Source organism: Abramis brama, assembly GCF_963993115.1.
Source record: "Abramis brama genome assembly, chromosome: 6".
Lineage (NCBI taxonomy): Eukaryota > Metazoa > Chordata > Actinopteri > Cypriniformes > Leuciscidae > Abramis > Abramis brama.
In genome coordinates, this window is record NC_139968.1 from 44,618,260 (window position 1) to 44,630,379 (window position 12,120).

A 12,120-nucleotide genomic window follows, 5' to 3' on the forward strand; every position below is an offset into this window, starting at 1 on the left:
AATATAGACAGAATCAATCTAGGATATAATGAATTTTAATCATTGAACTAATAATGCATACTACAGTTATATATACGGAATATATGTATATACAGAAACATTAAGACAAAACTAGACTAGGAAAACGAAACTAGACTATAGAAAACATACAAAGAAATAAAAGAGAAGAGAAGCAGGCCGTTTGACACTTTATATGACTGGTTTCAGCTCTTCATACTGCCGTCATTCACAAAAAACATTGTCCTCTCGTTGTCTCCCTCTTCCTCAGAGCTCAGGGTCACATGACCTCTGTCTCTCTCGATCAGAAACACACAACACTGAAGAATGTAAAGAAGCCTCAGCTCAGATTTCACTCCTGTGAGAATGACAGCCATGTCTTTGACAGCATATATACAATACCAAAGCTCAGAAGCTGGATGGAGAGAAACATGGTCTAGGAGACGAGTATGTATGAGCAGTCAACAGTAAAAAAGAGATTTTGGAGACGGAGAACCTGACCTTTCTCTCTCAGCACATTACAAATCAGACAACAATCTCAGACACCAAAAGTATCTAAAATCAAAACCCCCAAAACATACAGTAGTAAGGTCCAGATACTCCTGGACAAAATTTAATAACAAAATTACCAAAAATTAAAATGAAAACTGAAAAAAATTCAAAACATTAATGAAACTATAATGGTAAATAACACAAAAATAACACTGATATGCCCCAACATAATGATAGTCTACATAATGAACAGCAATATTTACCTATATGCTCAAGGACAGTCACCTCTGTGAACTTTTTTGAACAGTAACACAATCACTGAGAATCAGTGTTTTAAACCAATCAAAACACACTGTTCGAAAAAACATTCAAGTTTAAATCAAAAAAATCAGGACAAATCAGGATGGAGAAAGTCAAAAGGACAATGAAATCAGGATTCGGTTCTGTAAATGGTTTTTCAATGCTCTATGCTAAATTAATCTTGTTTTGTACAATGACCATATCTCTCAAGTTCCAAAAAAAGTATCAAAGTGTGACTGCAGGAGGAGCAGACAGAAATTTAAAGCTTTATTTACTCATAATGTTGCCCTCTACCAAAGGGGCTTTCGCACCGGAGGAACATTGAAAGTGCTGGATCTGAAGATGAACTACTTGCTGTGATTGTTTTTTGTGTGACTGTGTAGAGAAGATGATTGGCTAAAACTCTTCCCACATGCAGTGCAGTGATACGGTTTCTCTCCAGTGTGGATCCTCTCGTGTGTTTTCAGGGATTCTGACTGATTGAATCTCTTGTCGCAGTGTGAACACTTGTAAGGTTTCTCTCCAGTGTGAATTCTCTGGTGCCGTTTTAAAGTTTCATCTCTAATAAAAGTCTTCCCACACTCAAAGCACATATGATTTCTTACACCAGTGTGTATTTTCTGATGTACTTTTAAATTCTGCAGACGTGAAAAACTCTTTCCACACACAGAACATGAATGTGGTTTCTCCTGTGAATGAACTAACATGTGCCTCTTCAGGCTTGAAGCCCTCAAAAATGTTTTACCACATTGATCACATTCATGCAGTTTCTCTCCAGTGTGGATGTTCATGTGAGACTTAAGGTCCCCTTTACGTGTAAAACTCTTCCCACACTGATCACATGTGAACGGTTTCTCTCCAGTGTGGATCCTCATGTGTGTCTTAAGGTGACCTTGTTGTTTAAAATCTAGTGTTGCTTTCGTCAACGAAAATTATGACGAAATATTGTCGTCAACGAACCGTTATCACCTGACGAAAACGAGACGAGACTAGACGTAAATGCATGGTCATGTGACGATGACTAAAATACATGTATAATGCAATATCGTTGACGAATAAAAACGAGACTAAAATGTGGTTTAAAAAATAAAAACTATGCTAAAATGTCTCTTCATTTTCGTTGACCAAAACGAGACGAGACGAAATGTAACGTCACGACGAATGAGAGAGTTGTGCGTGAACCCATAGCTTTGTCGGCTTTAAATTCTGGATTGCGATCTGGTCACCCGATTATCAGCGAATTTAACCATATATTACTCCATTAGTTATTCTATTAAAATGTCTCATTGATATATTTGACACATTCATAATCATTACTTTTGCTGGTTCTTTGTGACAGCTGTTATGTGCGTTATTGGCAGCGTCTCTTGTTACATGAACACGTCACCGCATTAGCGCCAGAACATGGAGATTTTATTTTAGAGTATAATCGCACAACCTATTCGATATTTTATAATTAAATAAACTAATCGAATATCCAAAAATCGTGACTCATCCCTGCATGGAATCTCTTGTTTCTTTTCCCAAATCTTCACTCACGTCACGTCTCACCCATTTTCTAAAGGTAGCCTATTATAAACGTTTCTTGGTTCACTTTTAATTAAGCCTATTATATTCGTATTCTTTACTGTGGTAAAGTAGAAAAACGCTGTAGGACAGATAGCCTACATTTGTACTTGCATGTCAAATTCTTTTTAACACAGTTTGTGCTTGTTATATTAGACATTGGGCGCGAGTTTAGTTGTAAAGCGCGTTTGACACGTGTGGGTGATTTTTAGTTTCACTTTCTCTGGCAGCGCAATCTCAAACACAGCCTAAATATCTTGCCCTTGTGGAGGATAAAATTCGCTCTTCAAACCAATTTACATCAAGTAGAAAACACGAAGATATCATAAAGAGATCGATATCTTCGTGTTTTCCTGCTCGTGTCCCACATCCCGCTCAAAGCGCAGAGTGCATCGCGTCTTTGTGTGGAAATATAAAACGAGTTTTTTTTTTTTTTTAATAACCCCCCGAATATTAAAATTTAATATTATTTTTTAATATATTATACCGCGGTGGTAAAAAAAACCTGCCACCGTCACAGCCCTAAATATAGGCCTACTAAATAGCCTATAATAAGATAGCCTTGTTTGAAATTATATATTGACTGGGTTAAATAGAATCGCATTACTAAAAAGAGACTAAAATACAATTTTCATTGACTAAAACTAGACTAAAATGTCATCAGTTTTCGTCGACTAAAACTAGACTAAAATGTCATCAGTTTTCGTTGACTAAAACTAGACTAAAATGTCATCAGTTTTCGTCGACTAAAACTTGACTAGACTAAAAAGAGTATGAATGTGACTAAAACTAATAAAAACTAAAATGACAGCCTGACACAAAGACTAGACTAAAACTAAAATTAAAACAGGCCGCCAAAAACAACACTATTAAAATCTTGTCCGCACTGATCACATGTGAACGGTTTCTCTCCAGTGTGGATCCTCATGTGAACCTTGAGATTTGGTTTGTATGTGAAACTCTTTCCACACTGACGGCAAGTGAAACATTTCTTGTCTCTTCTTTTCAGTAAAGAAATACTTTCAGTCTGTGAGCGAGTTTTAGCTCCAGTTTTGACATGATGATGTTTCTCCTCCTCTTCACTCTCCTCATTCTCCAGCATCACGTCTGAAATGACAGTTAAAAGTATCATGTTTCTGTAGCAAGGACTATTACATATATTAGATTAACTGCACAATTATCTAACATAATATTAACATTTTAAAACTATACAACAGTAATACAGTTCTGACAGTCTCTCAGAGAAATATTACATTTATAGGGCCCTATAAAATCCGTGTTATTTTTTCCCAAATTCCGTTTTTTCCGTTTTAATTTTTGGGAATTCCATTGTTGTTTTTTACCCTTTACTGTTATTTTAGTCGTAAAAAGAGTGCTTTTAATGTTAATGATTAAAATGTACACAAATAAAATAGGAATGACCTTAAATATATTGAGGTAACAAACATCACATTTACTCAGTACTTTTCAGTAACAACAAAATATGAATGGTAATGAGCTTTATACTGTCCAGTAAAATAAATTATATTAGTTTATATAAGTTTAAATAAAAGTGCTGCATTAGCTTTTTCTTTCAAGTAAAAAAAACCCTCTAATTTTATACATAAAGTAGGCTACTTATAAGAATCATCTTTTCCATACAGTACATTAAAGTAGGGATGTCCCGATCAGGTTTTTTTGCCCTCGAGTCCGAGTCCGAGTCATTTGATTTTGAGTATCTGCCGATACCGAGTCCCGATCCGATACTTAATACATAAAAAAAGAATAAAGAAGAGCGAAAAAACAGATCCAGGATGTTCCTTATTTTTTATTTAATTCACCTTATTTTAACATTCAACAACTCTGTTAACAAACAGAGCACTTCTGTGAGGTAGCTTGAACAATCAAGTAATAAATAAATTCTTCACTTTTGGACTTTAGTGCAACAGTAAATATAAAAAAAGTCTAATATATAAACAAATAGCACCTCAACTTAAAATACCCGGCAGGCATGTAAACAAATAAAAAATAAAAGTGCTACAGTGTTTGCAAAGCCAGTAATGTGCTTTTAGGAACTGCACTCCTTTACGCCGGTTTCACACTGCACTGTTAGCAGAGCGTGCAGTGCGTATTTTTTTCGCCGCCCATGTTAACAGATTAAACCAGGCTTTAGAGCATTCACACCGCGCGCAGAGGTGGCGCGGCAGTGCGTAGCAGAGCAGAAGTGCCGCGATCGTTTCGGCGCCGAGTCTATTTTTGCTGAATTAAAGTGACAATACATTGATCATGGCCAAAATACACCGCAGTTTTATCCAAAAAGTGCATTGATGATATCTGTTGTGTTTTAAACAGTCAATCAAATGACCAACAGCAATTTAAAAAGAAAACAAATGTCCAAAAACAAACTTGTTGCCATAACAATAAAAACAAAGATGAACCAAAAGTTATATGAAATTATTAATAAAATAAGCTTCTTGACAAGTCTTTTTTCTTAAATGTATTTGAAAACGAAAAAAAAGCAATGCCAACTTATCCATTATAGACAGGGATGTAGTGGAGGCTAAACGCACGTAAACGCCGTTTACGCACCTCCCAAAAATTGGAAATAGCGTTTGCCCACCTCCAAAGTGCGTTTATCCACCTCTACATTGCGTTTATCCACCTCTAAATTTCACATTATTTGAGCGGACTTGCTTTTCCAGTGCGTGATCGCCGATCGGCACATGATTCGAGCATTTGGGCCGTTAACGACTGAGCAGAACGCGCAGCGCGCAAACATGGAGCAGAGAGCGCAGCGCGCCGACACACACACACACACACACACGGAACAAAGAGAACGGCGCACACACGTAGCAGAAAACACACGCTCGTGAAGTTACTAAACAAGCTGCGCGAGAATGAAACTTGATCGCAGGCGCAGCCGCAACAGGAAATCATTAAAACGATGCAAAAAAAGTGATTTTTTAAATTCATTACAGGCAGCTGGTTTAGTGTAGGGAGCATGTCAAAACCCAACTGTACAAGAGATTCAGAGGGAATCAAGCCTGCACCAGGTTAAAAACTTTTCCCTCTACAGGGAAACACTGATCCACATTTTTCTGATAGAACAAACAACTAATCAATTAATCGAAGAAATATTCAACAGATTAATCAACTATGAAAATAATCCCAAATCCCTAATCATTATGCACAAGTGCATTGCATTGGAAGCCCTGGATATAAGCCTCCCTCTCGATCTCTCTTAAATATTTTTGTTCTCTCTGTTTTGTCATTTAGTAAACTTTATAGATTTCAACCATATTATTCCTTTTTGAGTCTCTTTAACAAGAACTTAGATTAATGCAGAATTGAATAGTGATTGTGTGACCTATGATGAGGGAACAACCAGTGATACCCTTGATAGTACCATCAAATGATAGCCTATAGCGATGTCATCAGGATACACATACACCGGTAGGCAGTGGCCCACCTTACCGGGTGACCACGTCGTGGTCCACCAGAATTTATAGTTTACCCACCTCTTTTTTTACCACTACACCACTGATTATAGAGTACTCTGTCTGTAGCCTACACAACCCGCGGTTCAGCCGCGCGTGACAAACGCTGCCAGTGTGAAAGCAAAACGCGCGTCCTGCTCCTGCTCACCATACGCACTGCTCCTGCGCTGCTTACGCTCTGCTAACGCGTGCAGTGTGAAACCGGCGTAACTCTGTGCCACCGCATAACTATAGATGTGTTAAAAAATAATGAGAATATATATACATATATATCCGAGTCCTGATCGGGAGGTAACGTCCGATTCCGATCGAGTCTTAAAGCACGTGATCGGGCCTGATTTCCGATCACGTGATCGGATCGGGACATCCCTACATTAAAGTGCATAAAAACAAGGCAAAATACAGCAAGTAGGGCCTACTCCCTGAGTTATGAAATTAAAGTTGACTTTGTCATCATAAAAACAGCCAAGTTGAATGCAGCAGCAGTAATGCATGTATGTAGGGATGTGGTGGCGTTATCATTGTACTTCTCCTTGTTCTTCACATGGCAGTGGTCAGTGCATGTATTTTTGCACTTCCAGTCAACGGAATGTTGACAAAACTTACAAAACAAGAGTTCGCCTGACACATAAAAGTCACGTGGGAACTGCTCGGCTCGGTACTGAGGACTTGGGGGTCGCACACTGAGAAGCGCAGCGCCGCATCTAGGACAACTCGAGGTATTGCACACCGGACACGCACTTTCTCAGTTTATGGCCAGCAATATTGTAATGTTTAAGGACATTATGGAATTAAGATAAGGTCTGTACTATGTTATGATTGTACTGTACAATTAAATACAATCGTTGCTTAGTCTGCAGTCTGAACACTTTACCTCAGAGCGTCCGTTAACTGAATGAATTGAGAATATCACCTGAAAATCCGATAACATCAGCAGTTTTCATCCACGCAGCTGATTTCTGTAAATGAATGTAAAACTAAATGTATATTGCAGCACAGGGTGAAGTCAGTATACATTAACCCTCTGAGGTCGGCAAACAGAGGTCGGCGTTTTGCTGGATTTTCTCCACATTGTAGCACTATAAACTTAAATTACTCCGTCATTTATGGTCATACAGAAAAAAGAAATATAAAAAAAGAATCTGTGATATTTCTACTTTTGTATGTGTCCACTTACAATCAAATCAAAACATTGTGCTTTTGTAAAATAAAGAAAATAAACAGGGTGTGCTTTCTGCCTCTCCGTCGCGGTGAACTTTTTTTTCTTGAGCACGTCTATAAACTGAAACAAAACTCAGCGAATACTTGTCACACATTTATGAGCCATATACCTCTATAAACATTTAAGTGTGTACTTTTAAATGATCGGATTAAAAACGAAAACAAATATTCTCTGTTTAAGTAATTTGTATAAAACCAACAAGATGTCCAGCTTCTCAAACACTTGCTCATTATATTTAATTTGGCCACGCCCACTCGCGCAAAAGAGATTCACATGCAAATCTCCACATGGACCGCGTCTCGCTCATTACCTCAACAACAAAACACCAAAACACTTCACTTCACTTTTCGTCGAGTTTGAAAGACGCGCCTGAGCTTACATGGATTTACCTCAGAAGAAGAAGAACGCGATTTGAAGACAAGAAAGATGTAAGGTAAGAAATTCTTACATATTAGTTTGTTATTGTTGCATAAATGTCACATTGCAGTTGAACTGTTGCTAGATATATGGGGAATATTACAATATTTAGACCCGTGTTTACTGTTACTGTGTTTGTGGATATCTGCTCAAACATAGATATGTATATGGTAACCATAATGTTTTATATTTGAGCGCGATCGCGTTTGAATGTATCATATTTTGGATCGCGATCGCGTTTGAATGTATCATATTTTGCAGCGCGATCGTGTTTGAATGTATCATATTTTGCAGCACGATCGCGTTTGAATGTATCATATTTTGGATCGCGATCGCATTTGAAAAGCAAAACGCACCAAACGGCTTCATGTTTTTACTATTATCTCATTTCATATCATCATATTCACATTTGAAGTAACATGATAATCAATATATTTTTCTCTAGCTTAGTTGTTACTGAAATCTTTTGGAAGATTTATACTGCTATAGGTTATTGTTATTATTATTTTATCCAGCACTGCGCATAGCTTATGCCTACAAGGCACAACAAACCTGGTGTTCATTATATTATATATTGTTGGAAACATTTGTGTGTGTGTGTGTGTGTGTGTGTGTGTGTGTATTCTGTGAATTTTAAAAAGCAATTTTAACCAGAAAAATCTAATATTTATTTCCAAAATCGTGCAGGCCTTTCTCTTGATATCAGTATGTTCACTTTTTTTTTTTCAGGGCCCAGATGCCACTGAGTCCTGCCGACTTCAACATTCACATGAGTCTCTGTACATGAACATGGTAAAGTGAAAATCAAACACCTTGGAAATGAAAGGTATGTACAATGTTTTTAGGAATGGCACAAAGGTCTTTGTCTTTGGATCATTGTTTTCAATAAGTGTTTTTTTGGCATTTGTTGTGTATCTTTGGATTATGTTGTGTTGTAAATAAATCCAAACAATTTAAAAGCCATTCTTTTTTAAATCTACTCATTTACAGTATTGTGCAAGGTTGCTCAGAATAACAGGGCCTGATAGCTCCTAATAGGGCCGTTAGGGGAGGGTCTTTGTCTTTCTCAGGTGTGAAAAGCTTACATATTAATGACCTTCCGCATAGAGCTTTCTCACACAAAACCCATCGTAAAAATTTTAAATCAATATATTGTCTTATCTGAATGAGCAGTCAGGGTGATTTTGACAGTTTTAGAGCAAATATTCTAGGCTACGTCATACAATTTTCAAAAGTCTTGTGAAGAAATAATCAGTATGGGTTTCATGGCCTTATATCAGTGAGAATTTTTTTTTGTATTTTCACAAACCACGCATAAATGTCATTATCTCAAAACTACAAACTTTTACATACATGCTGCTGATATATTATTGTAGCAGAGTTTGTGCTGAATACAGTGTAATTAGACTTTAGCCATGAAAATGTCACAAGTAACAGAAATAACCAGAAATGTCAGAGCATGTCAGAACACCTCCAGGGCCCAGAAAACAGCTCAGACCTCAGAGGGTTAACGACGATTTGAGACAAATATGAGACAGTCCTGAGCCGTTGCTGGGCGCCGCGGACAGACGCCGAATGACACCGCCGGTGTATGGACACTAGAGAATAATGTGTTCGAATTTTACCGTTGTGCGACCCCCTGAAATGACGGGAGGGGTTGTGTCGCCCAGATTTGCTTCCCCCGGTTTACATTTTCCTCAGACATACGTTTTTCTCCCACACAAAAACAGAATTTTATTCCAAACATGTAAAATTCGGCTAGATTCTGCGTTAATTTGCCAATTCCACGATTCCGTGATCGCGGAAATTATAGGGCCCTACATTTATTTTAATAAAAACGTTGTAATTACGTACTAATTTAAAATGAACAATTAATTGAACAACAACATTGAATCAATCAACAATTTCCTCCTTATAAAATGGCAACAACCAGGAAGTGACATCATTTGAACTCTTTCTAGAGTATGATGGGAAAATAATCTCAGTCCATTGTAGTGTTGACTACATTCATAAACCCTGTTACCAAAGTTGTGTATCAATATATGCGACTTAACCTTCGTTTCCATCTCTTCTCGTTCTGTTCAAAAGAACCAAATCATCACTTCCCGGGATTTCTAACAATGACTTTAATATTAATAAGATATTAACAACCAAAAACATGTTAAAAACATGTCCAATTTCTGGGAATGACGTTGTAATAGATAAATGAAAGGTCTTTGGATTTAAGAACGAATACTTGTGGTTCATTATTATTAATGAAACACATCAACAATAGTATAATGGAAAATTCGCTTATATCAAACACATACATCTAATATTAACTTATTGAATATTAACGATAACTGACCTCCTCATCTGAGGCAAGCGTGCCGCACAAGCCCTGAAAAGTGAAGCCAAAGCGTCTTGATCGCCCCCCGGTGACTGGTCCTAGTATAAGCCATAAGCCTCGGCCTCCCCGTGTTCATTTCAACGGGACTTGAGACCAACTAAACAATTTAATTACACTTCAAATATCTTTTTCCGAAGGTGGTTTCTGTCATTTACTGTAGTTTTTATCACGCTGATGTAAATTCAAGTGTTTGTTTTTAAAATAAGTTTTTAGTTAGTTATTTGATGCTATAAAAACGGTGATGTGACGTCATGATTGACAGCTGTGATTGACAGGTTCTCTGAGCGAAGTAGTCACTGAAGCACCAACATACTTTTTTTGGGGATCTTCGGAGGACTGAGGTGATTGGAGCTTTAAATTTAATATCTAAATTTCTATAATTAATTATTTCACACCGAGAGTGAGGGCGGAGTGTTGATTTCGTGGCTTTACTTCCTGCTCACTACTGCGCAGGTCTGGTCCCGAGATCGCTACTGCGCAGACTCAAGCCCCAAGATGTCAACGCCATATCGGGACACTGGCGGCTTCACTTCTCACCAATGGAAGAGAGCGAAGGGGCGTCGTCCATATTTTTTTACAGTCTATGATGATCTGAGGGGCTTCAGTGCTCCAACACCATATTTCACTGCTGAGCGCAAATTCCAGAGAGACACTTCATAGTCAGCATAGTCCAAAAACATTGATTCATTTAGGAAAGAAACAAGTTGCGGAAACTGACCTTTGATGCTCATACTAATTGCTCATATGTGCCTCTGGACCAAGCGGCAACCTCCCTGTCTCTCTCTTGAAACCAACACGGAAGTGAATTAAACGGCAATTCATCGACTGGCCGCTTGAGGCTGGGTGCAGAAGTGAGTCAAATCTGTATCTCCCCCATGTTAAAATACCCAACTTTACAGCAGAAAAAAACACGTTTACAGCCTGGTGCAAAAAGTGGCTTTGGTCTATATAGCTTATTTTTCCCTTCATGACAACTGTGAGGGGGTGAATTTTTTCATTTTCTCATCCGTTTACATTATATTAAGCCTTAAAGTTCTGCATAATTAAGGGTGTCCACTTTTGAGTGACAGGTGGATTCCCGCTGCAGTGGTCATTAGTCATCATTAGCCGTTTGTCTGCTGTTTGTTAGCCGCCACCTTACCTCAGCAAATTGTCTGACTGTAAAAATAAATAAATTCGGGTCGGCCACGCCCACTTTAGGCTTTAAAAACAGTCTTCAGAAACCTACGGGTGACGTCACGGACACTACGTCCATTTTTTTTTACAGTCTATGCTCTGGACACAGAAGGATTGCATTGGCGATTGCATAACCTGGCATAATATGCATTACATATTTTAGCAATATGTATATTTTAGTCAGAATTATTGCGCTACTATTCTACTGTGCTCTGTCTGTTTAGCGGCGCTCATTCACGGAAGCTTGAATTTTAGCGGAGATCCTCGTCCTCTTCTGACAGTGAAATGGACATATTTGTTTGACTCTCTAACATTTACAGATGGAGAATATACCTGTGAAATGTAAGTTAAGCACTGAGGAAAGCACCACATCTCAAACGCATTAAACAGCACAAGTATTTATCTGTCAGTCAGCAACAGTGTCTGTCAGAGCATCTGACAGGACAAGCTGCTTTAAACTTGTTAACTATATCTTACCAGTTATTTTGAAGTCCTTAATATAAGCTTGTGTCATGTTTAGGACAAATTGTACTATGTACTTTCACTGCAGCAGCTCACACTGCGTCCTCAGCTAACGTTATTTTTCAGATGTGCTCATATCAAACTACTGTATCGATATAAACGGTATTGCCTAAAAAGTTATCGATATATTGTACAAACTCGAATCTCGATATACCGCCCAGCCCTAACATCTATGCAAAATAATCCTTGAAACATTTCTCATTTAAGGCCATTCCCGTTTCGAATAGGCTATGTGATTTTAGAACACATGAGCTTCATTCTTGTGTTACGCAGCACGTTTGAGCTTCTGCAAGAACCAATGAGGTTCATTCTTGTGTTATGCAGCACTGTTACATTCCACGTGTGTTTTGTTTTGTTTTCACTGATCCATACGTTGGTGTAATTCGCACGTGTTGGCCATTATGCTCATTGTCTCTCTTTTGTCTCTAGCTCACTATCTCTGCTCTCAGGATTGCTGTGATTGGCCGAGTCGGACGTCAGTCATCATTGAGGCGACGTTCGAGAAACAATCAAAGGCCGTTCAGCTGGTTTAAAAGGATGGCGCGTTCATTCATGCTCTCTCT